Source organism: Heterocephalus glaber, unplaced genomic scaffold (genome assembly GCF_053883595.1).
Source record: "Heterocephalus glaber isolate CG9 unplaced genomic scaffold, H.glaber_assembly_v1.0 deba00000546, whole genome shotgun sequence".
Taxonomy (NCBI): Eukaryota; Metazoa; Chordata; class Mammalia; order Rodentia; family Bathyergidae; genus Heterocephalus; species Heterocephalus glaber.
This window is the reverse complement of record NW_028258147.1, coordinates 39,054,647-39,069,405: the sequence shown is the minus strand read 5'-3', so window position 1 is coordinate 39,069,405 and position 14,759 is coordinate 39,054,647. Positions and strand designations below refer to the sequence as shown.

The window sequence follows — 14,759 nt, the reverse complement described above, 5'->3', positions numbered from 1 at the left end:
AAAGGAAAAAATGGAAACAAAATCTTTGCAAAGAGGGAAGGGTGGAGGGGGGGAGGGGAGGGCAGGAGAAAGGGAAAAAGATAAGAACCAAGATACTCATGTAATGATACAAGATCCCAATGATGTATGTAACTGTATTTTATACCTAAAATGTACCAATAAACTTAATGGGGGGAAAAAAGATGTTTGTTTTAATTACCCTGGATATTCCTGTGCCCATACTAGGAAAGATTTGTATTCTCCTTTAAGTGGTAAGGTAATTGGTAAAAGGGCAAAGAATAACATCATAGTTTACTTATCTTGGCCTTTTTGTTGTACAGGAACTTTAAGTCTTCTATAGGTTCACAGTAGTATTCAGATGGTTGTTTACATTCAGCAACAGTCCCTGGTTCCCAGGGCTTGAATTGGGTGTGGTGTATCCAGGAGTCCAGGCCTGCTACCTTGATATCTGATGGAGTTGACAGGATCATAGTGTATGTTCCTTCCCAAGTTGGTCCTAGGGAAGGAGATGATGAGGGAAGAGACTACCAGTACTAACTCTCCAGGTTGGAATTCCTTTTTCTCTAGGCTGAGCTTCCAGTAGCTGTTGAAGAGTCTGTTGGAATTTAGCCAGTGAAGTAACATCTTTTAATAAGGCATCTATTTCTCTATTGAAGTGAAAATTATTAATGAGAAAAGGACATCCATCATTTCAAAAGGACTGAGGCCTAGAATTTGAGGTGTATTTCTTATTTTGATAAGAGTTAATGGTAGTAAGTGAGGCCATTGTAGGTGAGTTTGCTGAGCCATTTTACAAAGATGTATCTTTAAGATCTCATTAGTTTTTTCTACTTTTCCCAATAATTGTGGCCTCCAGGCACAGTGGAGCTGATAGAGAATGTCCAGTGCCTGAGAGACACCCTGTGACTGTTGCTTTAAAAGAAGGCTCCTTATCACTCTTTAAGATCTTAGGAAGTCCAAATCTGGGGATAATTTCTGAAACTAAAACCTTTATCACCTCTTGAGCTTTTTCTGTTCTGCTAGGAAAGGCCAACCCAGTTTGTGAAAGAATCTACCCAGACCAATAAATACTGGGGTCCCTTACTCTTTGGCGTATGAGTAAAATCGAGTTGCCAATCTTCTCCAGGGTATTTACCATGTCTCTGTATACCTGGAGGGACTGTGGTCCAGTTGAGAGGATTATTCTTTTGGCACAGCTCACATGTCTTAACTATCTATTGTATTGAGAGAGTCCTTTTCCCATGAATAACTGTGAGGTCATCTGGTGGGTCTTATCTCTCCCTAAGTGAAAGATTTGATGTAAAGACAATAATTCTCCATTGGCTAGTGCCAGAAAGAAGCAATTTACCATCATCTGATTGTATCCATCCTGACGGAAGAAATTGGCATCCATCGGAGAGAGCCCATTTGACTTCTGATTGACAATATTTGGGTTGAATATGATCAAGGGATCCTTCCTAGATCAGAGCAGCCCAAAGGGGCAGGCCTTGAGCAACTTCTTTTGCAGCTGCATCAGCCAGTTGATTACCTTGAGATATTTCATCAGTTCCTTTTTGGCGTCCTCTCCAGTGAATTACCATTACTTTGGAGGATATAAAGACAGATGATAAAAGTTTATCTCCTTATGATATTTTATGGGCGATCTATTGGCTGTTAGATAACTTTTTTCTTTCCATATTGCTGCGAGGGCATGCAATACTAGGAAAGCATACTTTGAATCAGTATAAATATTGACCTTCATCCCTGAGTTGTAAAGCTCTGGTCAGAGCTATGAGTTTGCTGGCTGAGCACCAGTCCCAGGTGCAAGTGAGGAAATTTCAAGTGTCTGATGTAGACTCACTACCACATATCCTACCTTTCTTGTCCCATTTTCCATGAAGGAACTGCCATCACTGAAAAGGGCTAAATCAGGGTCAGTAAAGGGAGTGTCTAACAGGTCTTCTCTGGCTGTGTACGTATGGATGTTTGCAATCATGTCTGTCAGCCTCAATTTCCTCTTTCTCTGGTAGAAAAGTGGCAGGGTTTAGGGAGGAGCATGTCTTTATATGAATGGCTGGTCCTTCTAGAAGTAAAACCTGGTATTTAAGAAGTTGGTTATCTGATAACCATAGGCTTCCTTAAGATGAAAGAAGTCCTGCCACATTATGGGGTGTATATACAGTGAGATATTGTTATGGATGCATGAGTTAGAACAATAGAGATGCACCACACTCTGTGTCAGATTTGAGCCTGTTTATTAAAGCTGGTGCCCAAGTGGGGTTGCTGCTGCCCAGAAAGTTCTCTCAGCAATGGGAAGCAGTTTGATTTCTCCTTTTAAATCATGCTTTCAGTTGGAGAGGGCTCAGGGGAGAGCAAGTGGAATCTTATAGAAGAAGAACCAGGGCAGGTTAGTGGGGAGGGGGCACAAGGAAGTTTCACACACACACTAGGTGAGCTACAAAACATCTTTCAACTGCAGCAAGTTTACTGCCAAATAGGATGCAGCAGTTTTGGGTGCTTTGTCCAAGCACAAGCACTTTCTCCAAGCACAGGTACAAACTGGCATTAAGGCTCAGAATGGAGTCAGGTTGGCTATCACATGCCCAACTCCTTTAAGCATAATGTCAAAGTGTTGACTCAATTACAGCCTCTTGTCCTCACTTTGGCAGCACATATACTAAAATTACAGCCTCTTGATTGGGCAGGGGATTATGCAAGGGATTGTAGTAGGATCTCATATACATCAGTTTAACAGAAGCTATGTGCTGTTTTAAAAAACTGATTATCCAATTAGGAATACAGGGGCCAATCAAGAGCCCAGGGAAAAGCAGAATGAGGGGATCAGCAAGTCTGGTGATGAGGATAGTTATCCAAGGGCTCCAATTGAATAGATTATGATAGCATGAGTTTTTACTTTCCCTCTCCTTCTGATGTCTATATACATTTTCATTGACCTTTGAAAGGTATCATGGATTACATCAGACTTGCTGGCATAGAAACAACATGCCTCCCCTAGAGCAGCACATAATCCTCCTTGTGACAAGAACACTAGATTGATTCCCCTTCAATTCTGGAGGACCATCTCAGCTAGTGACTCTACTTGGGAGTGAAGAGTCTCAACAGCATATTGAAGGCTTCCTAGGTCAGTGTCTACCTGCTCTGTTAAAGCTAAGAGTCCAAGTTCTCCTCTAGCCAATATGGCAGTTCCAAGTGCCACTGAACCAGTTACCCCCAATCCCAACAAAATTGGAATGACTCTGGAAGTTGCTCGCTTTTGTCTGTATGGTAGTCCTGGGGATGCTATGAAATCCCATCCCTGCACTCCTCTGTACACATAAACTTGAGGGAGAACTAGGACCAGGATGCACAAGACTTCAGGTCTGGTATCTCCATCAGGAGTTTTGACACACCTAGTGAGTCCCAAGTACAAGCTAGCCAAGTGCCATTAGGGGCAAAATAAGCCTTCAAGGTCTCCAGAGTCATGGTTTGGCTACACACAGCATGGAAAGGGGAGTTACTCATATCATAGGAAGAAGTTGTTAGGTTGCATTTCCATAAACCTCACCAATTGTCAAGGGGGGCTTTGTAGACGTGCATGCTAAGGGAATACTTAAGGCTTTGATTGGGCCCAATGCTCCCACACCCACATAATAAGGAGGCTTTGCTTTTAGACAGAGCCAACAGTCCTGAGCCAGGTCTGGTTGAGTCAGGTTTAACATAGTGTGGATGGCTTCCAGCATGGAGAATATGGAGGGAGGCAGTATGCATGGGGGGTCTGCTTTATTAGTAGCTAAGAGCAGATGCTTCGAGGGAGGGATAACAAGGTGAGGCCTTTACCTTCATTAAGGGTCTTATTGACTGTCTCGGTGCTTGGCTTAACAACCGGGTTTGAAAGGTAATGATTTCCCCTGGGTTTGCAATTAGTCCTCCAGGGAGCCAGAAGTGGAAGGCCCAATTCCATTCCATGGCCCATTTAGAGTCCCGGGGCCTTTGTAGCAGAATCATGACTCAGCACCCATGTTTCCAAACTATGATATCATCAGTGACATTTGGTCCCCCACTATTGGAAGCAATCTATAGGAGGTTGAGGAGCCACAACCCTGCTGTCCAAATAGATTGAATCCTGGACATGCATAAAAGTCATGGCTTCCCAGGTTTATGAACTGATAGTAATAGCTTCCCCAGTCTTTCCTAACTAATTTACAGAGATCAACCTTGGGCAACCGGAGAGGTTGCCGGGGGCAGATAGTACCAAAAGTAACACTACCTAGAATCTCTCCTGAGCTAAAGGAGGTGAGGAGAAAGGAGTACAATTCTAGTTGCATTTCCCCAGAGTTCAGCTTTGTCAGCCCAAAGACAATAAGAACAAGTGTCACAATCATGATCAGACTAGCCTTAGCTTTAAAGGATCAGGTCTGAGTTTCACTCCCTTGATGTGAGAATGGTGAACACATGTTGAAATTATGTCAACCTTGAGAGCCAAGGGCATCATGAGGATGACCATGTAGGGTCCCCAGGCTGGAGTCAGTCCCTCACTCTGAAAAGCCTTGATGAAGACAGTTTCCCTGGGCTGGAACGGGTAGCATGTGTACAGCTGGGCAGGAGCTGGGAGTGAACAGTTTTCTGTATCTGTTGGAGAGACTGGAGATACTTTAACAGGAACTGGTTAGGAAATTCTTCTAGTACCTCACTTTTTTTTTGTACCAGGGATCAAATTCAGGTCCTTGTGCTTGTGCAGCAGGTGGTGAAACCATGGGGCCAAATCCCCAGCCTAGTACCTCACTTTTGACCTTGGGGAGCAGAGGAGGGGGTCTTCCAAACATAATTTCTTAAGGAGTAAAACCTGCTTTATAAGGGGTGTATCTAACTCTAAATACAGCCAAAGGCAGCAGGCTGACCCGCCCTTCACCAATTTCCAACATCAATTTAGCCAGAGTAGATTTAGGATCTGATTCATCCTTTCCACTTGCCCCAAGCTTTGGGGTTGGTAGGCACAGTTTCCAATTTATACCCAGTGCCCTACTGACTAACTGAGTTATAGGGACTACAAAGGTGGAGCCATTGTCAGATGCAATGGACACCAGCAGTCCAAATCTGGGAGTTAATTCCCAAAGAAGAAGTTTCTTTGCCACCACAGTGGTAGTCTCCTGCCAAGTAGCATAGACCTCTGCTCAACTTGAGAAGCTATCTATGAAAACCCAGAGGTAGCAATAGCCACCTGCTAGTGATTTGATCTCTGTGAAATCCACTTCCCAGTGTTCTCCAGGATTCCTACCCTGGAATCTGACACCAAGGGGTTCAGATGGGACCTGGTGGGTATTTACTTGTACACAGGTTGGGCACCTAAGAGAGGCCTGGCAGGCCAGCTCCTGAAGCTTTGAAAAGCAGTATCTTTAAGCTAGAATTTCAGCCACCTTGGAATTCAGCCGCAAACACCCAGGTGTGTGACTGAATGCAGCTGCTGGATGAGCTGTTGTCCTAATGCCTGGGGAAGGTAGATGTGACTATCTGAACATTTCCACCAGCCTTGGAGATCTCTCTTTGCTTGCAGCTGGCTTGCTTCTTTATCTTTCTCTTCATTGTAAGTGGGGCTAGTTGGGAGCAAAGAGGGAGGAAGACTCATGGTAGGCAGGATGACTAAATGTTCAGCAGGCCTCAGGGCTGCCTCTCTGGCTGCACAGTCTACAAGTTGATTTTCCTTAGCCTCAGGTATATTGTCCTTTTGGTGACCCTGAACATGAATGCCGGCCACCTTCTTGGGAAGCCATACCGCCTTTAGAAGAGACAATATCTCTTTGTTTTTGACAGTCTTTCAGGCAGCTGTCAGAAGCCCTCTCTCCTTGTAGATGCTCACGTGGACATGTAGAGTAGCAAAGGCATACCTACTGTCAGTGTACACATTTATCTTCTTTTCCTTTCCCCATCTCAAGGCCTGGACCAAAGGTAATCGATTTTGCCTTTTGGCCTGAGGTCCCCTCCGGCAGAGGCTGTGCCCAAATGACTCGATCAGTTGTAGTCACTACAGCCCCCACCCTCTGCATCCCGCTTGCTACCATGTTGCTTCCATCTGTGAAAAGGGTGGCATCCACCTCAGCCAAAGGGTTTCTGTTAAGTCTGATTGGCCCCCTGAGTCTGGTCCAGCACCTCCTCACAGTCATGAATTGGGATATTGGGGTCATCATCTGGCATCAGTGTAGCTGGATTGAGAACCTTTCCAGCTGAGAAGACTATTCAAGGCTGGTTGAATAAGAGGCTTTGACACTGAGTGAGGTGGGCATTTGACATCCATTTGTTAGTATCCCCCCTGAACAGAGTCTCTACTGAATGAGGGGAAGTTAGGTCTGTCTGAGGGTCAACTTATCAGCCTCCTTGACCAATAAAACTGTGGCAGCTACCACCTGAAGACATGAAGGCCATCCTGAGGCCACAGGATCTAATCTGAGAGATAGGCCACAGGGCACTAGTAGGGTCCCAAGGACTTCATTAGGACCCCCTTAGTACTCCCTCTTACCTCATGGATGAATAGATGAAAAGGCTTAGTAACATCAGGTAGTGCCAGAGCTGGAGCTGATATAAGAGCTCTTTTCAGATTCTGGAAGGCTTTTTCTTCATATATTCCCTATCCTAGGGATTGATTTCCTCCCATGGCAGAATGGAGGCACTATTCAGCCACCCTAGGTATCCAGAGGTGACAGTACCCAGCTGCACCTAGGAATTCTCTTACCTGTTTTTTGGTAGTTGGTGTGGGTATCTGGAGGATGGTCTTTTTCCTGGCCTGGGACAAAGCTCTTCTTCCTTCTGAGATTTCATACCCCAGGCATGGTATTTTAGGGGCACAAAATTGTGCCTTCTTGGCCAAGATGTGATAGCCCAACTCCTCTAGTAGCTGAAGAAGTTCTTGTGTTCCCTGCAGGCATACTGAATAGCTAGTAGCAGCTAATAACAAATCATCTACATATTGAAGCAGGGTGAGGTTAGGGTGGTGGGATCAAAAACTTACCAAGTCTTTCTGGAAGGCCTCACCAAACAAGGTGGGTGCATTTTTGAATCCTGAGGCAGCCGGGTCCAGGTGAGCTGGCAGAAGTTGCTGGAAACTGGGTCAGTCCACTTGGAAGCAAAGATAGGCTGGCTAGCTGGGGCAAGGGGTGCACTGAAAAAAGCATCTTTTAAATCTAGCACAGTATACACTTGGTGCTCAGCAGACAGCAAGCTCAGGAGGGTATATGGGTTGGGGACAGTAGGATGCAGAGTTACCACTCACTGGTTGACTTCTCTCAAGTCCTGAACCGGCCTGTAATCTGATGTCCCCAGTTTCTGTACCAGCAGGAATAGGTGTTCCATGGAGACTTGCAGGGAGTTAATATCCCGAAGTCCATCAATCTCTTAATGTAAGGGGCGATCCCCTGTCTAGCCATCTGAGAGATGAGGTATTGTAGAGGTCTCGACCCAGCAAGGGGAATGGCCAGTCCAGTATTACCAGAAAAGAGTGAGTAACTTGTTTTGATTCCAAGCTCACCAGTCACTCACTCATGAGTGGGAAGTTTTGCACTGCTCCTGTGGCCCCCTGGATGGAAATAGTTTGTGATGAAAGCTTTCCCAGGGGAGTTTTAAACACTGACCACTTGGCACCAGTGTCTACCAGGAAAAGGACCTGTTGGCCCCCTACTTCAACATTTACCATGGGCTCCCAGGGACCAAGAGAGGAGCCTTGGCCCCCTCAGTCTAAATCTTCCCTTCCCTTGGACATGGGAAGGGATAGTACCCTAGTAGAGGCCCTGTGGGGACATTCATTTTTCCAGTGCCCTTTCTCCTTGCAGTAGGCACACTGATTTCTCCCCAGTGCAGGTGTCCTCCTGGCTTTCTAGGCACCTGCCCTGTGGGCTTCCCAGGGTTGGGTCCCACGGGGTTCCCTCTGATGTCTGCTGCCAAGATCTTTGCTTGCTTTTTTGCCGACCGCTCAGCCGTGGCTGTGGCCAATTTTTGCTTTTCTGAATCCCTATTGTCAAAAATATTTTGAGCTACTTCTAACAGCTGAGATGTGTTCATTTCTGGGAATCCCTCCAATTTTTGTAATTTACTCCTAATATTGGGTGCAGACTGAGTAACAGAAGCCAAATTTATAGCTCCATTGTTCTTTGGAGCAGAGGAGTCAAATGGGGTGTAAGCCCAGAAGCCCTCTCTGAGTCTCTCGAGGAAGCAGGGGACTCCTCTGGGCCCTGCATTATTTCAGTGGTTTTTGACAGATTTGCGGGTTTCTGAGCTACTGCTTGAATCCCATTCAACAAGTTCTGATGAAAAATGATCAACGCCTGTTCCCCCCCTGAAGAATTTGGATCACTCAGGCCACTCTGAGAGGAAACCTTGCTTTAGCAATTCCTGGGCCTCTTCCCCTGGACACCACCTCCAAATAAAAGCTTCCTAGCCTCAAACCTCATCCCGTCCCACTCCTCAGCCGTGAGCAGGGTCAATAACAACTGCAGACAGTCATCCCAGGTCGGTAAATGAGTCCTACAGATGGACTCCATCAGGGAAATCAGAACCTGGGGCTTCTCAGGGAATGGTGGATTCTGGGTTTTCCAGTTGTAGAGGTCAGAAGTGGAAAAGGGGACATATACCAGGAACAGGCAGGTTCCTGGTCCTGCTCCATGGGGAGGAGGGGCCTCCCTCAAAGGCAAGAGAATCTCTGGACTGCGTCTTCCTGAGGTGGTGACCTCTTGCCCCGAGATGCTCTCATATGGGGAGAGAGGTAGCAGGGGAAGTAGAGGAAGAAACAAGGGAGTTGGGGGCAGATGGGTCAGGATGGACAGGAGGGGGTGAGCAGGATTATATGGAGGTGGATGGGGGAGGACTTCCTCAGCATCTGACTGCTGCAGAACCAGTTTCAGTCTTTCCATGAGGGAGAGAACAGCTTTTGGAAACAAGCAACATTGAATAGGCCTTTGCAGCACAAGACTTTAGCCATGGAGGAGGGTGCTGCACTAGAGTAAACCAGGAATCAATGTAAGGGAACTGATCAGGGTGTCCTGGTGACCCAGTAACAACCTTCCAAACTGCTTTAACAAAGGCAGGGTCCAGGGAGCCCTCAGAGGGCCAGCCCATACCAAAAGAGGGCCTCTCAAGCTCACAAAAAGTGTGGAGTTTGTCCTTTGACAATTTCACTACATAATCACCAGAAAATCCTGAGGAAAAATTTCTAAGCATGCAGACTGGGGTGTAACAGGTTGTGAAGATGACTACCTCATAGTAGAGAGACTTAGGGCAGGCAGGAGATGCCCAAGAATAGGAGCTGCAAGAACAGATTAAAAGAGAAGATATCCAGACATAGAGAAAAAAGCCTTAGTGTTTATGTGGTGCACACTTGAATGATGTCACCACAGACAAAAGAAGAGGGTGTTCCTCTGTGGGAGGACCACTCAGTTGGTTGACTGGCCATGAGCCTCTCAGCCACTTTAAGGACCGTCCAGACTTTAGATTGTATTTATCTCACTACAAGAGCACCCACTTGGCCTTTCTTAGATATGTCCATGGAACCACTGTATGACCTCATTCAGATTCTGTAACTCCAAGGGAGGAATTCCCCTCTTTGTCATGCAATATGGATGGAACAGTCTATTGTTTACACTGTCCACTACCAGTGATTCATTCATTCATACAACAATCATTCAGAGGTTAAAGACATTCCAAACCCATCCCTGGGCATTTACCAGATTGGCTAACTTGCACCCAGACCAGACCAGACCAGACCACAGGGCCACCTCAGTCAGTGACTTGACTTTAGGAGGGGCCCCAGGGAACACCTTCAGCAAGGACTGTTTTTCCCCACCAGAACCAGAAGGATCCTTACCTGGAGACCAGACCAGATGGGCTCCAGAACACTTGGAGGGTATCTCAGGTGTCTCTGCAGTCCCCTCAGGGTCAACAGTTAGACTACAGGGCCCTGGAATGTCTCAGGGGGTGCCTCCCCTATAGTTTGCTGGCACAGACAGGAGGGATCACAGTGAGGCTAGTCCACCCATTGTGGCCATCTTGCTGGGGCCTCCAGTTTCTATGGATGAGTGAGTTAGAACAACAGAGATGCACCACACTCTGTGTCAGATTTGAGCCTGTTTATTAAAGCTGGCAGCCAAGGGGGGCTGCTGACCAGGAAGTTCTCTTGGCAATGGGAAGTGGTTTGATTTCTCCTTTTAAATAATGCTTTCAGTTGGGGAGGGCTCAGAGGAGAGCAAGCTGAATCTTACAGAAGCAAAACCATGCCAGGTTGGTGGTGAGGGGACACAAGGAAGTTACACACACACACACACACACACACACACACACACACACACACACGGTGAGCTACAAAACATCCTGCAACTGCAGCAAGTCCACTGCCAAATAGGATGCAGTGGTTTTGGGTGTTTTGTCCAAGCACAGGTACAAACTGGGAGTGAGGCTCAAAATGGAGCTGGGTTGGCTATCACAATATTTGACTAAAATCAGCTTGGATATCTCTGGTATTGGGAGAGCTACTGAGGCTATAGCTCTAAGACATGTGGGCTATCCCTTTGCTACAATGTCTAATTTATGACTTAGATACCCTACAATCTGTTGAGCGGGTCCTCAATCTTGTGTAAGCACTTCCAAAGCCATGCCCCACCTTTTGTCAACATACAGACTAAAATGGTGTCCTATTGGTAAGCTCAGTGCAAGGGCATTTAGAAGCACTTGTTTAAGTTTCTGAATGCAGTTTGGGAATCAGGTTCCCAGGTTACAATATGGATATTTGTCTTTTGGGTTTCTTTTATAAGGTGGTTGAGAAGTCATGCAATCTCACCATACCCTGCTACCTACCCAAAGGTGAAAAAGCGTGTAATTCCTAGGAATTCTCTTAACTGTTCTAAGGTCTTGGGTTGTGGGAAGGAAAGTACTGGTTTAATTCTTTCTTCCCCTAGCTTTCAGGTTCACTTAGACATGATGAGGCCTAAATATTTTACCTCAAGGTTGCAAAATTGTGTTTTAGATTTAGAATTTTTTTAAACCATGTCTGCTAGAAAATTTAGTAGAGCTTGGGTGCCTTTGCTAGAGAGCTGTTCTGAGGGGAAACATAACAGTATATCTTTTACATATTGAAGGACTGACCTTGAGAAAATTCAAAACACATGAGGTTGTGGGAAATCACCCATCCAAAAAGATGAGGGCTATCTCTAAACCCTTGAGGAAGCACAGTCCAAGTCAGGTGAGTGGCCTGGTCACGAGGATTTTCAAAAGCAAAAAGAAACTGGGAGTCTGAATGTAAAAGAATACAAGAGAAGGCATGTTTTATATCTAACACCAAAAACCAAGCAGCATCTACAGTCTGAGAAAGGAGAGTGTATGGGTTAGGTACCACTGGGCGGATTCACACTACTGCCTCAATTGCCAATCTGAGGTCCTGTACCAATCTCCATTCAGAATTGGGGTTTTCAGCTTCCAAGATTGGAGTGTTGCATGGGCTAGTACAAACTTTAAGTAAACCTTGTGCTCTTAAGTTGTCAATTACAGGCAATAATACATTTAAAACTTCAGGCCTTAGAGGGTATTGTCTCTAGTGAGGAAAAATAACAGGATCTTTGAGATGTATCTATATTGGGGCAGTGTTCATTTCCCTTCCTATTTTACCTTTAGTTGCCCATACTTCAGGATTTATTTCTGTTTTCACAAGAAGGAGGCAGTGTACCTGACCTGGGTGCGTGTAGATTATAGTACTTAACAAGACAGATGTCTCTTCCCAGAAGGGGTACTGGACTTTCAGGCATAATTAAAAAGAAATGGGTTAAGAGAAATCCATCCCAGTTACAGCTTAAGGGTTGAGAAAATATTGAGTTACCTCCCCTCCAGTGACTTCTTTTACTGATGTATGGCAGCTGGAAGGAAGGCCAGGGTTGAAGAGGACTAAGAGACATGCACCAGTGTCTAGCAATAGGTGATTTCTTTTTCCTCTATAGTCATGATTACTTGAAGCTTCTCCATGGATGTGATAGTCTAGCCAGACAGAGAAGACCAAGAGTCCCCCAGGGCCCTCCATCTTGTTCAACTAGCTGGTAAGATAGGCCTGAACTCTGGGACCTTCACCTCAGAAGGCAATTGGACTTCCAATGGTCACCTTTGCAATGACAGCATGGTCTAGGTGGCTTCTCATTGCAATCTCTTCTAAGGTGGTCTGGCTTTTGGCAGTGTAGCTAGTGGCTTTAGTAGGTATTGAGTTCTTCTTGGAGTCCTGAGAATCTGATTCAGTCTATTTGTTTTTAGACCTGCTGCTAAGGCTGCCACCTTCTCTTGGTTCCTCTATTTCTTTCCCATGGTCTCCTCCTTCTCTTGATTATGAAACACTGAAGAAGCAATTTTCACCCAAGTATCAAGCAAGCTATCTGGAGCAAAAGCCATCTTTTAAAATTTTCTCCTAATATTTGAGTCTGACTGTGTAATAAACTTGTCTTTAAGAATGATCTGTCCTTGCCAGGGATTTAGCTCAGTGGCACCATGCCTCACAAGCACAAGGTCCTGAGTTCACTCCCCAGTACCAAAAAAAAAAGAAAAAAAATTGAATCAGGAAGTGATCTAAAAAGGCAGAGGAGTTTTCTTTCTCCTCCTGTTGAATAGTTGATGATTTGAAATAATTGAAGGGCTTAATTCTCATCCTTCTTGGACCTTCAAGAATACACATCTGAAAATGCCTTCTAGTCCAATCTTCTGGTTAGTAGACCAGTAGGAATCTTGCATAGAGACTGCTTGTGTTCCCGTAGGAACTGGTTGCTCCCCAGGCTGCCTGTTTTCTGGCCTTTTAAAATGAACAGCATGATATTCATCTGCAAATGCAGTGGCAGTGTGTAATCCCACTTGTTTTTCATTAGCAGTCAATGTTTGATGTAAGAGTAACTTTACATTTTTCCAGTCTAGTTCATAGGTTTGAGTAAGTCCCCTAAAAACATTAATGCACTTATCAGGGTTGTCTGAAAACTTTCCTAGGTCTTGTTTTATCTGTTTGAGGTCACTGAGAGAAAAAGACAAGTGGGCATGGGCATGGACATGGGCATGTCTGAACTCGCTATTTGCTTCTTGTAAGGAATATTGTCCTCAAGGGGCTTGAAAAAGATTAGCTACTGGTGGATATAGTCCCACACAGGCTTTAATTATGGCTATCTTAGAAGCTTCATCTTTAGATTCTAAAGGATAAGGGGGAGGGACCTCAAACTCTAAAGGGTAAGTGGGAAAAACCTTAAACTCATAGTACATGGGGCTTTGATTAGGGTTGCCATAGAAACCTCATCCCTCAGGGTCCAAAAGGCAAGGGTGGGAAACCTCAGATTCAGTGATAAGGGCCAGGGGTGTCTGGTTTTCCTGCAGCTTACATTTACATTTTGAACACAAATAAAGATTGTCTCTTAATGCAAAGAAAATCTGAACATAAGGTAATTCTGACCATTTTCACTCTCTTACAATATGATTCTAGTGAAATAGCATCATAATCATTACTTCTCTCTGCATTCCATTTTGGCTCTAGAGGATAGGCAGGCCATGCATGGGTGCAGAAGAATATTAACCTGCTTTTCCTTAATATGTGAGGGTCGAACTTTTGCCAGTGTTTAAGAATGCATTCCAAAGGAGTAAGTGGTTTTGATTTTTGAGTTCCCCATTGTCTGAAATACAAAAAGAAAGAATAGTTGTCCCACTTAATTTCTAATTGATTTCTGTGCCCTCAAGGCATCCCACAAGTAGATTCCACTCCAGGACAGATGGGTGCTGTCTGGGGAGAAAGTGAAGGATAAGATGTGGCCAGACTGTCCACCCTTGTACTGGTGAGTGATCTTATCTTCTGAAGCAACTCATGTTCTTACTCACGTAGGTATTTTCAAAGGCACAAATTACAACTGGTTTTAGCTGTATGATCATGTTTTAAGGAAGGAAGCATTGCTAGCTTAACCAATAATCAAGAGATCTAGGCCCTACCGAGGTCGTGAGTTGCGCGGAACACGCCAAATCAGCCCATGCCCCGGCAACAATCCACTGGACACCCCCCCCCCCCGCTCTTCTGTACAGCCACCTGGTTCCACACTACAAAGACGCAGAGGACACCGGACCACCAGACCATGGTACTGAGTCCTGCTGCTCCTGGCCCAGAGGTAGGGGCTTCTGAGCTGCTGTCCCACTGCTCCTGGTCCAGAGGAAGGGACTTCCTGGCCACCATCCAACCCGCTGCTCCCAGCCCAGAGGAAAGGGCTTTTGGGTCACCATCCCTACCGCTTCTCCCAGCCCCTGTCCCACCTCTCCCAGCACAGAGGAGGTAATCCGTGTAGGCACCAACAGCACCCCCCCGCTCCAGTCGAAATGAGAAAACATGTAAATAAGTCTCAAAACCAGACTTCCAGATCACCTACAGCAACCCCAAAGGGAAATGAGATGGAACACTCTGATACTCAACCACCTGGACCCACTGAACTGGCAACAAAAGGGGATCTGGAAAAAATGAAATCAGAAATAATTTCTCAGATAACAGGAGAAATTGTGCTCCTAGTGCAAGACATGATTAATAAATCTAGAGAGGAGCTGAGGAACATGATGGAATCCCAACACAGGAAACAAATGGAATCCATAAAACAGATGAAAATAGATTTCCAGGACATGAAAAACTCCACTGGAAGTCTACACAGCAGAATGAGCCAATGTGAGGACAGAATTTCAGATATAGAAGATAAGATTGCAATTAATGACCAGGAAAAGAAAAATTGCTTCAAAATTATAAGGGAACATGAAAAATCAATCCA

The 14,759-nt window shown here is 45.3% G+C and overlaps 1 long non-coding RNA gene across 1 annotated transcript in view; it reads right to left on the bottom strand.

Moving 5' to 3' along the window:
- The window catches only part of LOC110345384 (uncharacterized), a 40,072-nt gene extending 28,866 nt beyond the window's left edge, over positions 1–11,206 (bottom strand). Inside the window, exons 1-2 of the long non-coding RNA XR_002388690.2 lie at positions 6,980–11,206; positions 6,704–6,886 (exon numbers count right to left, since the gene is read on the bottom strand). This is a non-coding gene — a long non-coding RNA (uncharacterized LOC110345384). The remainder of the gene's footprint in view (positions 1–6,703; positions 6,887–6,979) is intronic.
- Between the last annotated feature and the right edge of the window lie 3,553 nt (positions 11,207–14,759).